We start from the raw sequence: 16788 nt of genomic DNA on the forward strand, positions 1-16788 counted from the left end.
AGAAGGGGTGCACCGTTCCTGGAGGTACTGCAATACCAGGTCAATGCGTGGAGTGGACAGAGCAAGCTCTTTTTCCATCTCCCTGTTCTAAAAATCCATTTAATATATGGTCCCCAGATAGGGGACGTATCAGATATTAAACTGATAAGAACAGATTTTTGATTTAATGAAGCTTTCCAAAGCACCGCAAAAATGCATGACCGAAGTCACACCAAAAACAGTGCAAAGGCTAGGATTCGTGTGGACCCCTCCGTGAGAAGAGGATCCCCAAAAATCAACCCCGTCCCTCCGAGCCAGAAGGCCACAGCGAGGGTCAGGGATCTTCGGTGCTCCCCCAAGCCGAAGCCTGGTTGAGCCTTGTTGTTGCTCCCAGCGTCCACCGAGGCATCTTACCCAAGTGGAGTAGGGAGCTACTAGTCGTTGGTTTCGCAGCCGAGACTGCCCGGACCGTCAACCGGTGTTGGTTTCTCAGCCCAAGGCTGACCGGACCTCCAACCGGGTGTTGGTTTCTCAGCCCAAGGCTGACCGGACCTCCAACCGGGTGTTGGTTTCTCAGCCCAAGGCTAACCGGACCTCCAACCGGGTGTTGGTTTCTCAGCCAAAGCTGACCCGGACCTCCAACCGAGTGTTGGTTTCTCAGCCCAAAGCTGACCGGACCTCCGACCGGGATTATAAAAATTTCCCTTCTTAGCCAGAAGGCCGGGATAGGGCAATATGCTTGGAAAGTATGAATAGGCAAGGCGCGGCGTGCGACAGAGTCTGAGGCTTACCAGGGTCCCAACCTAGCAAGTTCAGACTCCCTCCAGGGTGTCCATTCCTGGGGCACATTGCACCATAACCCCCACACTTACTCAGTCTAATAGCCTCGATCCTGGTAGGGCCATGGTTTCCTCTAGATGGATATACTATCCTCCTAAAGTACTAACAAGCGCAACCTTCCAGTGTGCATTGCATCATTGTACTAAGGTGGCCGGAGCCTTAAACCACCTTTTTAAACGATACTACTACACTTGATCTTAGCCAAAAGGCCGAGAAGCGATAACCAGAATTGGTTTGGGCCTCGAGTGGCACCCTGGCCTATGCCGGACACATCTTAGGGAGAGAGAGCGAGAGGGAGACAAACCCACGCCTACACAAGACATTTTGTCACCCAAGCCAACCCTTGAAAAGGCTGCTTTGCAGAGCAAAAACAAGAAGAATGGTGCGTTTTGCAGCCGCCGCCCACTGCAATGAATCTGAATAACTCCTCCTTTAGGGCGCAAGCAACTCCCCTCCCCCTTGCAGTCTTTCCAATTCACGATACAAAAAGACGGACAGGACAGGTTGCCTGACTTTCCGTCACTGCCACCCTTTGCCATCCTTACCCGTAGAAAGCCCTTTCATCATCCCCAAACCCTAATCTTTTCCCTTTCCTTCCCAGCCCCCAAACCCTGCCCTCTGTACCTTTCTCACCACCCGCTTCCCTTCTCCTGTCATCCCCCTACCACCCGGGAAAAAAAGAGATTGCCCCCTCCTTCCACTAGCCCACCCTCCCACCCAAAGAACAACTTCTTCTGCGCAGCTTGTTTTCTAGGCAGCAGCGCTATTGTGATGTCATCGGGGGGCATTGTGACAAGCCGCCAGTGTTCCGTCTCTTCATGTTGTGCACTGTTCAAACCGAAAATACATCAACAGGCAGGCTACAGAAAAGCTTACTAACAAAGGTTAGAGAGGGGCTTTCTCAGAGGGCTTTTTACAGTTTGTCTATTCCCAATTAGCCGGTTTAGTATACTTAATGAAAGTACTAATTCTTTCATAGGCCGCCCATTCTTAGTATTTGACGTTCAGGTAACAACAGGTAACTTTATTTGGAGTGGAAGCAGAGAGATAACACCAGATGCCAATTGTAGATCCTCTCACACCTGTGGTCACTGCAGCATCTGACTCCACTTTGTCCAAAAGGGATCTATTCCATTCAATTACACATGATCTAGATTAGACTGACAACAAGATACTGCACGGGACATAGCAGAGTTGGTGAAGTTGAGTGGTGATGAGTTTGCTATTTGGATGAATAAAGCAAGTAAAAAGTGTGTTAGATAAAAATTCATTTCAATTCGCTAATCGGGCTAATATGAATCAGGTGAATCGAGTTCTGCTTTTGGAAACTGGGTTAAGAAGGGGTGCACCGTTCCTGGAGGTACTGCAATACCAGGTCAATGCGTGGAGTGGACAGAGCAAGCTCTTTTTCCATCTCCCTGTTCTAAAAATCCATTTAATATATGGTCCCCAGATAGGGGACGTATCAGATATTAAACTGATAAGAACAGATACTACACTTGATCTTAGCCAAAAGGCCGAGAAGCGATAACCAGAATTGGTTTGGGCCTCGAGTGGCACCCTGGCCTATGCCGGACACATCTTAGGGAGAGAGAGCGAGAGGGAGACAAACCCACGCCTACACAAGACATTTTGTCACCCAAGCCAACCCTTGAAAAGGCTGCTTTGCAGAGCAAAAACAAGAAGAATGGTGCGTTTTGCAGCCGCCGCCCACTGCAATGAATCTGAATAACTCCTCCTTTAGGGCGCAAGCAACTCCCCTCCCCCTTGCAGTCTTTCCAATTCACGATACAAAAAGACGGACAGGACAGGTTGCCTGACTTTCCGTCACTGCCACCCTTTGCCATCCTTACCCGTAGAAAGCCCTTTCATCATCCCCAAACCCTAATCTTTTCCCTTTCCTTCCCAGCCCCCAAACCCTGCCCTCTGTACCTTTCTCACCACCCGCTTCCCTTCTCCTGTCATCCCCCTACCACCCGGGAAAAAAAGAGATTGCCCCCTCCTTCCACTAGCCCACCCTCCCACCCAAAGAACAACTTCTTCTGCGCAGCTTGTTTTCTAGGCAGCAGCGCTATTGTGATGTCATCGGGGGGCATTGTGACAAGCCGCCAGTGTTCCGTCTCTTCATGTTGTGCACTGTTCAAACCGAAAATACATCAACAGGCAGGCTACAGAAAAGCTTACTAACAAAGGTTAGAGAGGGGCTTTCTCAGAGGGCTTTTTACAGTTTGTCTATTCCCAATTAGCCGGTTTAGTATACTTAATGAAAGTACTAATTCTTTCATAGGCCGCCCATTCTTAGTATTTGACGTTCAGGTAACAACAGGTAACTTTATTTGGAGTGGAAGCAGAGAGATAACACCAGATGCCAATTGTAGATCCTCTCACACCTGTGGTCACTGCAGCATCTGACTCCACTTTGTCCAAAAGGGATCTATTCCATTCAATTACACATGATCTAGATTAGACTGACAACAAGATACTGCACGGGACATAGCAGAGTTGGTGAAGTTGAGTGGTGATGAGTTTGCTATTTGGATGAATAAAGCAAGTAAAAAGTGTGTTAGATAAAAATTCATTTCAATTCGCTAATCGGGCTAATATGAATCAGGTGAATCGAGTTCTGCTTTTGGAAACTGGGTTAAGAAGGGGTGCACCGTTCCTGGAGGTACTGCAATACCAGGTCAATGCGTGGAGTGGACAGAGCAAGCTCTTTTTCCATCTCCCTGTTCTAAAAATCCATTTAATATATGGTCCCCAGATAGGGGACGTATCAGATATTAAACTGATAAGAACAGATACTACACTTGATCTTAGCCAAAAGGCCGAGAAGCGATAACCAGAATTGGTTTGGGCCTCGAGTGGCACCCTGGCCTATGCCGGACACATCTTAGGGAGAGAGAGCGAGAGGGAGACAAACCCACGCCTACACAAGACATTTTGTCACCCAAGCCAACCCTTGAAAAGGCTGCTTTGCAGAGCAAAAACAAGAAGAATGGTGCGTTTTGCAGCCGCCGCCCACTGCAATGAATCTGAATAACTCCTCCTTTAGGGCGCAAGCAACTCCCCTCCCCCTTGCAGTCTTTCCAATTCACGATACAAAAAGACGGACAGGACAGGTTGCCTGACTTTCCGTCACTGCCACCCTTTGCCATCCTTACCCGTAGAAAGCCCTTTCATCATCCCCAAACCCTAATCTTTTCCCTTTCCTTCCCAGCCCCCAAACCCTGCCCTCTGTACCTTTCTCACCACCCGCTTCCCTTCTCCTGTCATCCCCCTACCACCCGGGAAAAAAAGAGATTGCCCCCTCCTTCCACTAGCCCACCCTCCCACCCAAAGAACAACTTCTTCTGCGCAGCTTGTTTTCTAGGCAGCAGCGCTATTGTGATGTCATCGGGGGGCATTGTGACAAGCCGCCAGTGTTCCGTCTCTTCATGTTGTGCACTGTTCAAACCGAAAATACATCAACAGGCAGGCTACAGAAAAGCTTACTAACAAAGGTTAGAGAGGGGCTTTCTCAGAGGGCTTTTTACAGTTTGTCTATTCCCAATTAGCCGGTTTAGTATACTTAATGAAAGTACTAATTCTTTCATAGGCCGCCCATTCTTAGTATTTGACGTTCAGGTAACAACAGGTAACTTTATTTGGAGTGGAAGCAGAGAGATAACACCAGATGCCAATTGTAGATCCTCTCACACCTGTGGTCACTGCAGCATCTGACTCCACTTTGTCCAAAAGGGATCTATTCCATTCAATTACACATGATCTAGATTAGACTGACAACAAGATACTGCACGGGACATAGCAGAGTTGGTGAAGTTGAGTGGTGATGAGTTTGCTATTTGGATGAATAAAGCAAGTAAAAAGTGTGTTAGATAAAAATTCATTTCAATTCGCTAATCGGGCTAATATGAATCAGGTGAATCGAGTTCTGCTTTTGGAAACTGGGTTAAGAAGGGGTGCACCGTTCCTGGAGGTACTGCAATACCAGGTCAATGCGTGGAGTGGACAGAGCAAGCTCTTTTTCCATCTCCCTGTTCTAAAAATCCATTTAATATATGGTCCCCAGATAGGGGACGTATCAGATATTAAACTGATAAGAACAGATTTTTGATTTAATGAAGCTTTCCAAAGCACCGCAAAAATGCATGACCGAAGTCACACCAAAAACAGTGCAAAGGCTAGGATTCGTGTGGACCCCTCCGTGAGAAGAGGATCCCCAAAAATCAACCCTGTCCCTCCGAGCCAGAAGGCCACAGCGAGGGTCAGGGATCTTCGGTGCTCCCCCAAGCCGAAGCCTGGTTGAGCCTTGTTGTTGCTCCCAGCGTCCACCGAGGCATCTTACCCAAGTGGAGTAGGGAGCTACTAGTCGTTGGTTTCGCAGCCGAGACTGCCCGGACCGTCAACCGGTGTTGGTTTCTCAGCCCAAGGCTGACCGGACCTCCAACCGGGTGTTGGTTTCTCAGCCCAAGGCTGACCGGACCTCCAACCGGGTGTTGGTTTCTCAGCCCAAGGCTAACCGGACCTCCAACCGGGTGTTGGTTTCTCAGCCAAAGCTGACCCGGACCTCCAACCGAGTGTTGGTTTCTCAGCCCAAAGCTGACCGGACCTCCGACCGGGATTATAAAAATTTCCCTTCTTAGCCAGAAGGCCGGGATAGGGCAATATGCTTGGAAAGTATGAATAGGCAAGGCGCGGCGTGCGACAGAGTCTGAGGCTTACCAGGGTCCCAACCTAGCAAGTTCAGACTCCCTCCAGGGTGTCCATTCCTGGGGCACATTGCACCATAACCCCCACACTTACTCAGTCTAATAGCCTCGATCCTGGTAGGGCCATGGTTTCCTCTAGATGGATATACTATCCTCCTAAAGTACTAACAAGCGCAACCTTCCAGTGTGCATTGCATCATTGTACTAAGGTGGCCGGAGCCTTAAACCACCTTTTCAAACGATACTACTACACTTGATCTTAGCCAAAAGGCCGAGAAGCGATAACCAGAATTGGTTTGGGCCTCGAGTGGCACCCTGGCCTATGCCGGACACATCTTAGGGAGAGAGAGCGAGAGGGAGACAAACCCACGCCTACACAAGACATTTTGTCACCCAAGCCAACCCTTGAAAAGGCTGCTTTGCAGAGCAAAAACAAGAAGAATGGTGCGTTTTGCAGCCGCCGCCCACTGCAATGAATCTGAATAACTCCTCCTTTAGGGCGCAAGCAACTCCCCTCCCCCTTGCAGTCTTTCCAATTCACGATACAAAAAGACGGACAGGACAGGTTGCCTGACTTTCCGTCACTGCCACCCTTTGCCATCCTTACCCGTAGAAAGCCCTTTCATCATCCCCAAACCCTAATCTTTTCCCTTTCCTTCCCAGCCCCCAAACCCTGCCCTCTGTACCTTTCTCACCACCCGCTTCCCTTCTCCTGTCATCCCCCTACCACCCGGGAAAAAAAGAGATTGCCCCCTCCTTCCACTAGCCCACCCTCCCACCCAAAGAACAACTTCTTCTGCGCAGCTTGTTTTCTAGGCAGCAGCGCTATTGTGATGTCATCGGGGGGCATTGTGACAAGCCGCCAGTGTTCCGTCTCTTCATGTTGTGCACTGTTCAAACCGAAAATACATCAACAGGCAGGCTACAGAAAAGCTTACTAACAAAGGTTAGAGAGGGGCTTTCTCAGAGGGCTTTTTACAGTTTGTCTATTCCCAATTAGCCGGTTTAGTATACTTAATGAAAGTACTAATTCTTTCATAGGCCGCCCATTCTTAGTATTTGACGTTCAGGTAACAACAGGTAACTTTATTTGGAGTGGAAGCAGAGAGATAACACCAGATGCCAATTGTAGATCCTCTCACACCTGTGGTCACTGCAGCATCTGACTCCACTTTGTCCAAAAGGGATCTATTCCATTCAATTACACATGATCTAGATTAGACTGACAACAAGATACTGCACGGGACATAGCAGAGTTGGTGAAGTTGAGTGGTGATGAGTTTGCTATTTGGATGAATAAAGCAAGTAAAAAGTGTGTTAGATAAAAATTCATTTCAATTCGCTAATCGGGCTAATATGAATCAGGTGAATCGAGTTCTGCTTTTGGAAACTGGGTTAAGAAGGGGTGCACCGTTCCTGGAGGTACTGCAATACCAGGTCAATGCGTGGAGTGGACAGAGCAAGCTCTTTTTCCATCTCCCTGTTCTAAAAATCCATTTAATATATGGTCCCCAGATAGGGGACGTATCAGATATTAAACTGATAAGAACAGATACTACACTTGATCTTAGCCAAAAGGCCGAGAAGCGATAACCAGAATTGGTTTGGGCCTCGAGTGGCACCCTGGCCTATGCCGGACACATCTTAGGGAGAGAGAGCGAGAGGGAGACAAACCCACGCCTACACAAGACATTTTGTCACCCAAGCCAACCCTTGAAAAGGCTGCTTTGCAGAGCAAAAACAAGAAGAATGGTGCGTTTTGCAGCCGCCGCCCACTGCAATGAATCTGAATAACTCCTCCTTTAGGGTGCAAGCAACTCCCCTCCCCCTTGCAGTCTTTCCAATTCACGATACAAAAAGACGGACAGGACAGGTTGCCTGACTTTCCGTCACTGCCACCCTTTGCCATCCTTACCCGTAGAAAGCCCTTTCATCATCCCCAAACCCTAATCTTTTCCCTTTCCTTCCCAGCCCCCAAACCCTGCCCTCTGTACCTTTCTCACCACCCGCTTCCCTTCTCCTGTCATCCCCCTACCACCCGGGAAAAAAAGAGATTGCCCCCTCCTTCCACTAGCCCACCCTCCCACCCAAAGAACAACTTCTTCTGCGCAGCTTGTTTTCTAGGCAGCAGCGCTATTGTGATGTCATCGGGGGGCATTGTGACAAGCCGCCAGTGTTCCGTCTCTTCATGTTGTGCACTGTTCAAACCGAAAATACATCAACAGGCAGGCTACAGAAAAGCTTACTAACAAAGGTTAGAGAGGGGCTTTCTCAGAGGGCTTTTTACAGTTTGTCTATTCCCAATTAGCCGGTTTAGTATACTTAATGAAAGTACTAATTCTTTCATAGGCCGCCCATTCTTAGTATTTGACGTTCAGGTAACAACAGGTAACTTTATTTGGAGTGGAAGCAGAGAGATAACACCAGATGCCAATTGTAGATCCTCTCACACCTGTGGTCACTGCAGCATCTGACTCCACTTTGTCCAAAAGGGATCTATTCCATTCAATTACACATGATCTAGATTAGACTGACAACAAGATACTGCACGGGACATAGCAGAGTTGGTGAAGTTGAGTGGTGATGAGTTTGCTATTTGGATGAATAAAGCAAGTAAAAAGTGTGTTAGATAAAAATTCATTTCAATTCGCTAATCGGGCTAATATGAATCAGGTGAATCGAGTTCTGCTTTTGGAAACTGGGTTAAGAAGGGGTGCACCGTTCCTGGAGGTACTGCAATACCAGGTCAATGCGTGGAGTGGACAGAGCAAGCTCTTTTTCCATCTCCCTGTTCTAAAAATCCATTTAATATATGGTCCCCAGATAGGGGACGTATCAGATATTAAACTGATAAGAACAGATACTACACTTGATCTTAGCCAAAAGGCCGAGAAGCGATAACCAGAATTGGTTTGGGCCTCGAGTGGCACCCTGGCCTATGCCGGACACATCTTAGGGAGAGAGAGCGAGAGGGAGACAAACCCACGCCTACACAAGACATTTTGTCACCCAAGCCAACCCTTGAAAAGGCTGCTTTGCAGAGCAAAAACAAGAAGAATGGTGCGTTTTGCAGCCGCCGCCCACTGCAATGAATCTGAATAACTCCTCCTTTAGGGCGCAAGCAACTCCCCTCCCCCTTGCAGTCTTTCCAATTCACGATACAAAAAGACGGACAGGACAGGTTGCCTGACTTTCCGTCACTGCCACCCTTTGCCATCCTTACCCGTAGAAAGCCCTTTCATCATCCCCAAACCCTAATCTTTTCCCTTTCCTTCCCAGCCCCCAAACCCTGCCCTCTGTACCTTTCTCACCACCCGCTTCCCTTCTCCTGTCATCCCCCTACCACCCGGGAAAAAAAGAGATTGCCCCCTCCTTCCACTAGCCCACCCTCCCACCCAAAGAACAACTTCTTCTGCGCAGCTTGTTTTCTAGGCAGCAGCGCTATTGTGATGTCATCGGGGGGCATTGTGACAAGCCGCCAGTGTTCCGTCTCTTCATGTTGTGCACTGTTCAAACCGAAAATACATCAACAGGCAGGCTACAGAAAAGCTTACTAACAAAGGTTAGAGAGGGGCTTTCTCAGAGGGCTTTTTACAGTTTGTCTATTCCCAATTAGCCGGTTTAGTATACTTAATGAAAGTACTAATTCTTTCATAGGCCGCCCATTCTTAGTATTTGACGTTCAGGTAACAACAGGTAACTTTATTTGGAGTGGAAGCAGAGAGATAACACCAGATGCCAATTGTAGATCCTCTCACACCTGTGGTCACTGCAGCATCTGACTCCACTTTGTCCAAAAGGGATCTATTCCATTCAATTACACATGATCTAGATTAGACTGACAACAAGATACTGCACGGGACATAGCAGAGTTGGTGAAGTTGAGTGGTGATGAGTTTGCTATTTGGATGAATAAAGCAAGTAAAAAGTGTGTTAGATAAAAATTCATTTCAATTCGCTAATCGGGCTAATATGAATCAGGTGAATCGAGTTCTGCTTTTGGAAACTGGGTTAAGAAGGGGTGCACCGTTCCTGGAGGTACTGCAATACCAGGTCAATGCGTGGAGTGGACAGAGCAAGCTCTTTTTCCATCTCCCTGTTCTAAAAATCCATTTAATATATGGTCCCCAGATAGGGGACGTATCAGATATTAAACTGATAAGAACAGATACTACACTTGATCTTAGCCAAAAGGCCGAGAAGCGATAACCAGAATTGGTTTGGGCCTCGAGTGGCACCCTGGCCTATGCCGGACACATCTTAGGGAGAGAGAGCGAGAGGGAGACAAACCCACGCCTACACAAGACATTTTGTCACCCAAGCCAACCCTTGAAAAGGCTGCTTTGCAGAGCAAAAACAAGAAGAATGGTGCGTTTTGCAGCCGCCGCCCACTGCAATGAATCTGAATAACTCCTCCTTTAGGGCGCAAGCAACTCCCCTCCCCCTTGCAGTCTTTCCAATTCACGATACAAAAAGACGGACAGGACAGGTTGCCTGACTTTCCGTCACTGCCACCCTTTGCCATCCTTACCCGTAGAAAGCCCTTTCATCATCCCCAAACCCTAATCTTTTCCCTTTCCTTCCCAGCCCCCAAACCCTGCCCTCTGTACCTTTCTCACCACCCGCTTCCCTTCTCCTGTCATCCCCCTACCACCCGGGAAAAAAAGAGATTGCCCCCTCCTTCCACTAGCCCACCCTCCCACCCAAAGAACAACTTCTTCTGCGCAGCTTGTTTTCTAGGCAGCAGCGCTATTGTGATGTCATCGGGGGGCATTGTGACAAGCCGCCAGTGTTCCGTCTCTTCATGTTGTGCACTGTTCAAACCGAAAATACATCAACAGGCAGGCTACAGAAAAGCTTACTAACAAAGGTTAGAGAGGGGCTTTCTCAGAGGGCTTTTTACAGTTTGTCTATTCCCAATTAGCCGGTTTAGTATACTTAATGAAAGTACTAATTCTTTCATAGGCCGCCCATTCTTAGTATTTGACGTTCAGGTAACAACAGGTAACTTTATTTGGAGTGGAAGCAGAGAGATAACACCAGATGCCAATTGTAGATCCTCTCACACCTGTGGTCACTGCAGCATCTGACTCCACTTTGTCCAAAAGGGATCTATTCCATTCAATTACACATGATCTAGATTAGACTGACAACAAGATACTGCACGGGACATAGCAGAGTTGGTGAAGTTGAGTGGTGATGAGTTTGCTATTTGGATGAATAAAGCAAGTAAAAAGTGTGTTAGATAAAAATTCATTTCAATTCGCTAATCGGGCTAATATGAATCAGGTGAATCGAGTTCTGCTTTTGGAAACTGGGTTAAGAAGGGGTGCACCGTTCCTGGAGGTACTGCAATACCAGGTCAATGCGTGGAGTGGACAGAGCAAGCTCTTTTTCCATCTCCCTGTTCTAAAAATCCATTTAATATATGGTCCCCAGATAGGGGACGTATCAGATATTAAACTGATAAGAACAGATACTACACTTGATCTTAGCCAAAAGGCCGAGAAGCGATAACCAGAATTGGTTTGGGCCTCGAGTGGCACCCTGGCCTATGCCGGACACATCTTAGGGAGAGAGAGCGAGAGGGAGACAAACCCACGCCTACACAAGACATTTTGTCACCCAAGCCAACCCTTGAAAAGGCTGCTTTGCAGAGCAAAAACAAGAAGAATGGTGCGTTTTGCAGCCGCCGCCCACTGCAATGAATCTGAATAACTCCTCCTTTAGGGCGCAAGCAACTCCCCTCCCCCTTGCAGTCTTTCCAATTCACGATACAAAAAGACGGACAGGACAGGTTGCCTGACTTTCCGTCACTGCCACCCTTTGCCATCCTTACCCGTAGAAAGCCCTTTCATCATCCCCAAACCCTAATCTTTTCCCTTTCCTTCCCAGCCCCCAAACCCTGCCCTCTGTACCTTTCTCACCACCCGCTTCCCTTCTCCTGTCATCCCCCTACCACCCGGGAAAAAAAGAGATTGCCCCCTCCTTCCACTAGCCCACCCTCCCACCCAAAGAACAACTTCTTCTGCGCAGCTTGTTTTCTAGGCAGCAGCGCTATTGTGATGTCATCGGGGGGCATTGTGACAAGCCGCCAGTGTTCCGTCTCTTCATGTTGTGCACTGTTCAAACCGAAAATACATCAACAGGCAGGCTACAGAAAAGCTTACTAACAAAGGTTAGAGAGGGGCTTTCTCAGAGGGCTTTTTACAGTTTGTCTATTCCCAATTAGCCGGTTTAGTATACTTAATGAAAGTACTAATTCTTTCATAGGCCGCCCATTCTTAGTATTTGACGTTCAGGTAACAACAGGTAACTTTATTTGGAGTGGAAGCAGAGAGATAACACCAGATGCCAATTGTAGATCCTCTCACACCTGTGGTCACTGCAGCATCTGACTCCACTTTGTCCAAAAGGGATCTATTCCATTCAATTACACATGTTCTAGATTAGACTGACAACAAGATACTGCACGGGACATAGCAGAGTTGGTGAAGTTGAGTGGTGATGAGTTTGCTATTTGGATGAATAAAGCAAGTAAAAAGTGTGTTAGATAAAAATTCATTTCAATTCGCTAATCGGGCTAATATGAATCAGGTGAATCGAGTTCTGCTTTTGGAAACTGGGTTAAGAAGGGGTGCACCGTTCCTGGAGGTACTGCAATACCAGGTCAATGCGTGGAGTGGACAGAGCAAGCTCTTTTTCCATCTCCCTGTTCTAAAAATCCATTTAATATATGGTCCCCAGATAGGGGACGTATCAGATATTAAACTGATAAGAACAGATACTACACTTGATCTTAGCCAAAAGGCCGAGAAGCGATAACCAGAATTGGTTTGGGCCTCGAGTGGCACCCTGGCCTATGCCGGACACATCTTAGGGAGAGAGAGCGAGAGGGAGACAAACCCACGCCTACACAAGACATTTTGTCACCCAAGCCAACCCTTGAAAAGGCTGCTTTGCAGAGCAAAAACAAGAAGAATGGTGCGTTTTGCAGCCGCCGCCCACTGCAATGAATCTGAATAACTCCTCCTTTAGGGCGCAAGCAACTCCCCTCCCCCTTGCAGTCTTTCCAATTCACGATACAAAAAGACGGACAGGACAGGTTGCCTGACTTTCCGTCACTGCCACCCTTTGCCATCCTTACCCGTAGAAAGCCCTTTCATCATCCCCAAACCCTAATCTTTTCCCTTTCCTTCCCAGCCCCCAAACCCTGCCCTCTGTACCTTTCTCACCACCCGCTTCCCTTCTCCTGTCATCCCCCTACCACCCGGGAAAAAAAGAGATTGCCCCCTCCTTCCACTAGCCCACCCTCCCACCCAAAGAACAACTTCTTCTGCGCAGCTTGTTTTCTAGGCAGCAGCGCTATTGTGATGTCATCGGGGGGCATTGTGACAAGCCGCCAGTGTTCCGTCTCTTCATGTTGTGCACTGTTCAAACCGAAAATACATCAACAGGCAGGCTACAGAAAAGCTTACTAACAAAGGTTAGAGAGGGGCTTTCTCAGAGGGCTTTTTACAGTTTGTCTATTCCCAATTAGCCGGTTTAGTATACTTAATGAAAGTACTAATTCTTTCATAGGCCGCCCATTCTTAGTATTTGACGTTCAGGTAACAACAGGTAACTTTATTTGGAGTGGAAGCAGAGAGATAACACCAGATGCCAATTGTAGATCCTCTCACACCTGTGGTCACTGCAGCATCTGACTCCACTTTGTCCAAAAGGGATCTATTCCATTCAATTACACATGATCTAGATTAGACTGACAACAAGATACTGCACGGGACATAGCAGAGTTGGTGAAGTTGAGTGGTGATGAGTTTGCTATTTGGATGAATAAAGCAAGTAAAAAGTGTGTTAGATAAAAATTCATTTCAATTCGCTAATCGGGCTAATATGAATCAGGTGAATCGAGTTCTGCTTTTGGAAACTGGGTTAAGAAGGGGTGCACCGTTCCTGGAGGTACTGCAATACCAGGTCAATGCGTGGAGTGGACAGAGCAAGCTCTTTTTCCATCTCCCTGTTCTAAAAATCCATTTAATATATGGTCCCCAGATAGGGGACGTATCAGATATTAAACTGATAAGAACAGATTTTTGATTTAATGAAGCTTTCCAAAGCACCACAAAAAATGCATGACCGAAGTCACACCAAAAACAGTGCAAAGGCTAGGATTCGTGTGGACCCCACCGTGAGGAGAGGGTCCCCAAAAATCAACCCCGTCCCTCCGAGCCAGAAGGCCACAGCAAGGGTCAGGGATCTTCGGTGCTCCCCCAAGCCGAAGCCCGGTTGAGCCTTGTCGTTGCTCCCAGCGTCCACCCAGGCATCTTACCCAAGTGGAGTAGAGAGCTACTAGTTGTTGGTTTCGCAGCCGAAACTGCCCGGACCGTCAACCGGTGTTGGTTTCTCAGCCCAAGGCTAACCGGACCTCCAACCGGGTGTTGGTTTCTCAGCCGAAGCTGACCCAGACCTCCAACCGGGTGTTGGTTTCTCAGCCGAAGCTGACCCGGACCTCCAACCGGGTGTTAGTTTCTCAGCCCAAAGCTGACCAGACCTCCGACCGGGATTATAAAAATTTCCCTTCCTAGCCAGAAGGCCGGGATAGGGTAATATGCTCAAAAAGTATGAAAAGGCAAGGTACGGTGTGCTACAGAGCCCAAGGCTTGCCGGGGTCCCAAGCCAGCAAGCTCAGACTCACTCCAGGGTCGTCAGTCCTGGGGCACGTTGTACCATAGCCCCCCACCCTTACTCAGTCTAATAGCCTCGATCCTGGTAGGGCCATGTTTTCCACTAGATGAATATACTATTCACCCAGAGTACTAGCAAGCGCAACCTTCCAGTGTGCATTGTATCATTGTACTAAGATGGCCTGGAGCTTAAACCACCTCTTCGAACAACACTACACTTGATCTTAGCCAAAAGGCCGAGAAGCGATAACCAGAATTGGTTTGGGCCTCGAGTGGCACCCTGGCCTATGCCGGACACATCTTAGGGAGAGAGAGCGAGAGGGAGACAAACCCACGCCTACACAAGACATTTTGTCACCCAAGCCAACCCTTGAAAAGGCTGCTTTGCAGAGCAAAAACAAGAAGAATGGTGCGTTTTGCAGCCGCCGCCCACTGCAATGAATCTGAATAACTCCTCCTTTAGGGCGCAAGCAACTCCCCTCCCCCTTGCAGTCTTTCCAATTCACGATACAAAAAGACGGACAGGACAGGTTGCCTGACTTTCCGTCACTGCCACCCTTTGCCATCCTTACCCGTAGAAAGCCCTTTCATCATCCCCAAACCCTAATCTTTTCCCTTTCCTTCCCAGCCCCCAAACCCTGCCCTCTGTACCTTTCTCACCACCCGCTTCCCTTCTCCTGTCATCCCCCTACCACCCGGGAAAAAAAGAGATTGCCCCCTCCTTCCACTAGCCCACCCTCCCACCCAAAGAACAACTTCTTCTGCGCAGCTTGTTTTCTAGGCAGCAGCGCTATTGTGATGTCATCGGGGGGCATTGTGACAAGCCGCCAGTGTTCCGTCTCTTCATGTTGTGCACTGTTCAAACCGAAAATACATCAACAGGCAGGCTACAGAAAAGCTTACTAACAAAGGTTAGAGAGGGGCTTTCTCAGAGGGCTTTTTACAGTTTGTCTATTCCCAATTAGCCGGTTTAGTATACTTAATGAAAGTACTAATTCTTTCATAGGCCGCCCATTCTTAGTATTTGACGTTCAGGTAACAACAGGTAACTTTATTTGGAGTGGAAGCAGAGAGATAACACCAGATGCCAATTGTAGATCCTCTCACACCTGTGGTCACTGCAGCATCTGACTCCACTTTGTCCAAAAGGGATCTATTCCATTCAATTACACATGATCTAGATTAGACTGACAACAAGATACTGCACGGGACATAGCAGAGTTGGTGAAGTTGAGTGGTGATGAGTTTGTGTGAAGCCCCGCAGGTGTTGTGTCGGTGTCGGTGCGTTACCTTCAGGGACTCCACGTTGCTGGATCTCCGTCACTGGTAGGAAATCTTCTGTTTTTGATCGTGACGCCACTCTCAGTATTGCGGCCAGTAGGGACCGCCACTGCAGGTTGAGGGTCGCCTGGGGCTGATGGTGTGTGCAGTTAGATGTAGTAGCCTCCTGAGAGTGAGGCAAGCCCCAGGGCCCTGTGTAGGTTTGTAGTACCACAAGTCGCAGAATGACCACACAGGCAGGATGTCTTTCAGGGTTTTTACTCACATTAGATGGCAGGGTGAGTAGCCCGGGCGTAGCTGAGATGAACCAGATGGGAACCAGGTGTCCTTCAGGCTGACTTTATGAGGGTGACTACTGACTCGCCTTCCTTAGCCCTTGGTGGTTTGGGGTGACCCCGACTTTGAGTCCCTATGGGGGTCACCCAGGGAAGATGCTGCAGCCTCTCTCCCCTTGTTGTTTGCCGTGTGCTTGTTCCCCGGACCAGGCCACTCCAGCCTCTTGCCTCCTATGACCTATGGGCCCTCACTGCGGTTACGTGGCTGCGGCTTTTGTAGTGTTGTGGTGTGGGCTGTAAGAGCCCCACACCGGCAGGTTTAGCAGGGAAAGGTGAATCTATCCTCGCTTCGGGATCTGCCGCCCGGTTGGGCCTGGTGCTCTCTAGAAGTCTCCTTACTTCCCACTCCGTGCACTCTCTAGCTGAAGCTGGCTTTCAGGCAGCACTCCTAGTTGACCGTTCTCCCCCGTCTGTAGCCACTGCGCGGGCGCTGTTAGACAGCAGCAGCCCCACAGGTCTGCTCCTCACTGAGCCCTCTGGAGTTCTGCTCTAACCGACTCACTGGTGGGTTTTTCCATCTCTGCTCTTTCTGCTGACATCTCCTCAGTCCGAGCTCCAAGCTCTAACTAACTCCTCCTATCTCTCTTTTCTTCCCCACTTGTGTCTGCCTACGCCACCTAGCAACCAGACTCTCTTACCACACCCCTTGAGAGGAGATGGAAGCTCTCACCCCCTCCACTATTCCAGTGAAGGCGTAGGCTCTGCCCCCTCCTGGGTTCCCCAGGGGTCCTCTCTTAGGTACATGTGTGAGGCCTGATCACTATGCGCCTGTGTTCCACACCCCAGTCAGCCATCTGGATTACCTGTATTGTACTGTCCCCAGCATGGGTGCAGTACTCAGTGGTGCCTGACCAGGTCAGGGGCGCCACATTCCCCCTTAGTTATCACCAGCACGTCCTCGGGCTGCAAGACAACATTTTAAAATGCATAAAACATTAAAACATGTAAAACATTTTT

General features: G+C 48.6%; 10 non-coding genes and 2 pseudogenes across 10 annotated transcripts; all 12 read right to left on the bottom strand.

The window, feature by feature from the left end:
• Positions 1–2: 2 nt before the first annotated feature.
• LOC142253132 (U2 spliceosomal RNA) lies at positions 3–198 on the bottom strand. The gene has a single exon (XR_012726451.1). It is a non-coding gene; the product is annotated as a U2 spliceosomal RNA (small nuclear RNA).
• Positions 199–895: 697 nt separating this feature from the next.
• LOC142253671 (U2 spliceosomal RNA) lies at positions 896–1040 on the bottom strand (annotated as a pseudogene).
• A 1117-nt stretch (positions 1041–2157) lies between these two features.
• On the bottom strand, positions 2158–2348 carry LOC142254106 (U2 spliceosomal RNA). The gene has a single exon (XR_012727126.1). It is a non-coding gene; the product is annotated as a U2 spliceosomal RNA (small nuclear RNA).
• A 1117-nt stretch (positions 2349–3465) lies between these two features.
• LOC142254108 (U2 spliceosomal RNA) lies at positions 3466–3656 on the bottom strand. The gene has a single exon (XR_012727127.1). It is a non-coding gene; the product is annotated as a U2 spliceosomal RNA (small nuclear RNA).
• Positions 3657–4773: 1117 nt separating this feature from the next.
• Positions 4774–4969, bottom strand: LOC142253133 (U2 spliceosomal RNA). Its single transcript, XR_012726452.1, has one exon. It is a non-coding gene; the product is annotated as a U2 spliceosomal RNA (small nuclear RNA).
• A 697-nt stretch (positions 4970–5666) lies between these two features.
• LOC142253755 (U2 spliceosomal RNA) lies at positions 5667–5811 on the bottom strand (annotated as a pseudogene).
• Positions 5812–6928: 1117 nt separating this feature from the next.
• Positions 6929–7119, bottom strand: LOC142254109 (U2 spliceosomal RNA). The gene has a single exon (XR_012727128.1). It is a non-coding gene; the product is annotated as a U2 spliceosomal RNA (small nuclear RNA).
• Positions 7120–8236: 1117 nt separating this feature from the next.
• On the bottom strand, positions 8237–8427 carry LOC142254110 (U2 spliceosomal RNA). The gene has a single exon (XR_012727129.1). It is a non-coding gene; the product is annotated as a U2 spliceosomal RNA (small nuclear RNA).
• A 1117-nt stretch (positions 8428–9544) lies between these two features.
• LOC142254111 (U2 spliceosomal RNA) lies at positions 9545–9735 on the bottom strand. The gene has a single exon (XR_012727130.1). It is a non-coding gene; the product is annotated as a U2 spliceosomal RNA (small nuclear RNA).
• A 1117-nt stretch (positions 9736–10852) lies between these two features.
• On the bottom strand, positions 10853–11043 carry LOC142254113 (U2 spliceosomal RNA). Its single transcript, XR_012727132.1, has one exon. It is a non-coding gene; the product is annotated as a U2 spliceosomal RNA (small nuclear RNA).
• A 1117-nt stretch (positions 11044–12160) lies between these two features.
• LOC142254114 (U2 spliceosomal RNA) lies at positions 12161–12351 on the bottom strand. Its single transcript, XR_012727133.1, has one exon. It is a non-coding gene; the product is annotated as a U2 spliceosomal RNA (small nuclear RNA).
• A 1117-nt stretch (positions 12352–13468) lies between these two features.
• On the bottom strand, positions 13469–13661 carry LOC142252977 (U2 spliceosomal RNA). The gene has a single exon (XR_012726323.1). It is a non-coding gene; the product is annotated as a U2 spliceosomal RNA (small nuclear RNA).
• Positions 13662–16788: the final 3127 nt, after the last annotated feature.

The sequence above is a fragment of the Anomaloglossus baeobatrachus genome, chromosome 9 (genome assembly GCF_048569485.1).
Source record: "Anomaloglossus baeobatrachus isolate aAnoBae1 chromosome 9, aAnoBae1.hap1, whole genome shotgun sequence".
Lineage (NCBI taxonomy): Eukaryota > Metazoa > Chordata > Amphibia > Anura > Aromobatidae > Anomaloglossus > Anomaloglossus baeobatrachus.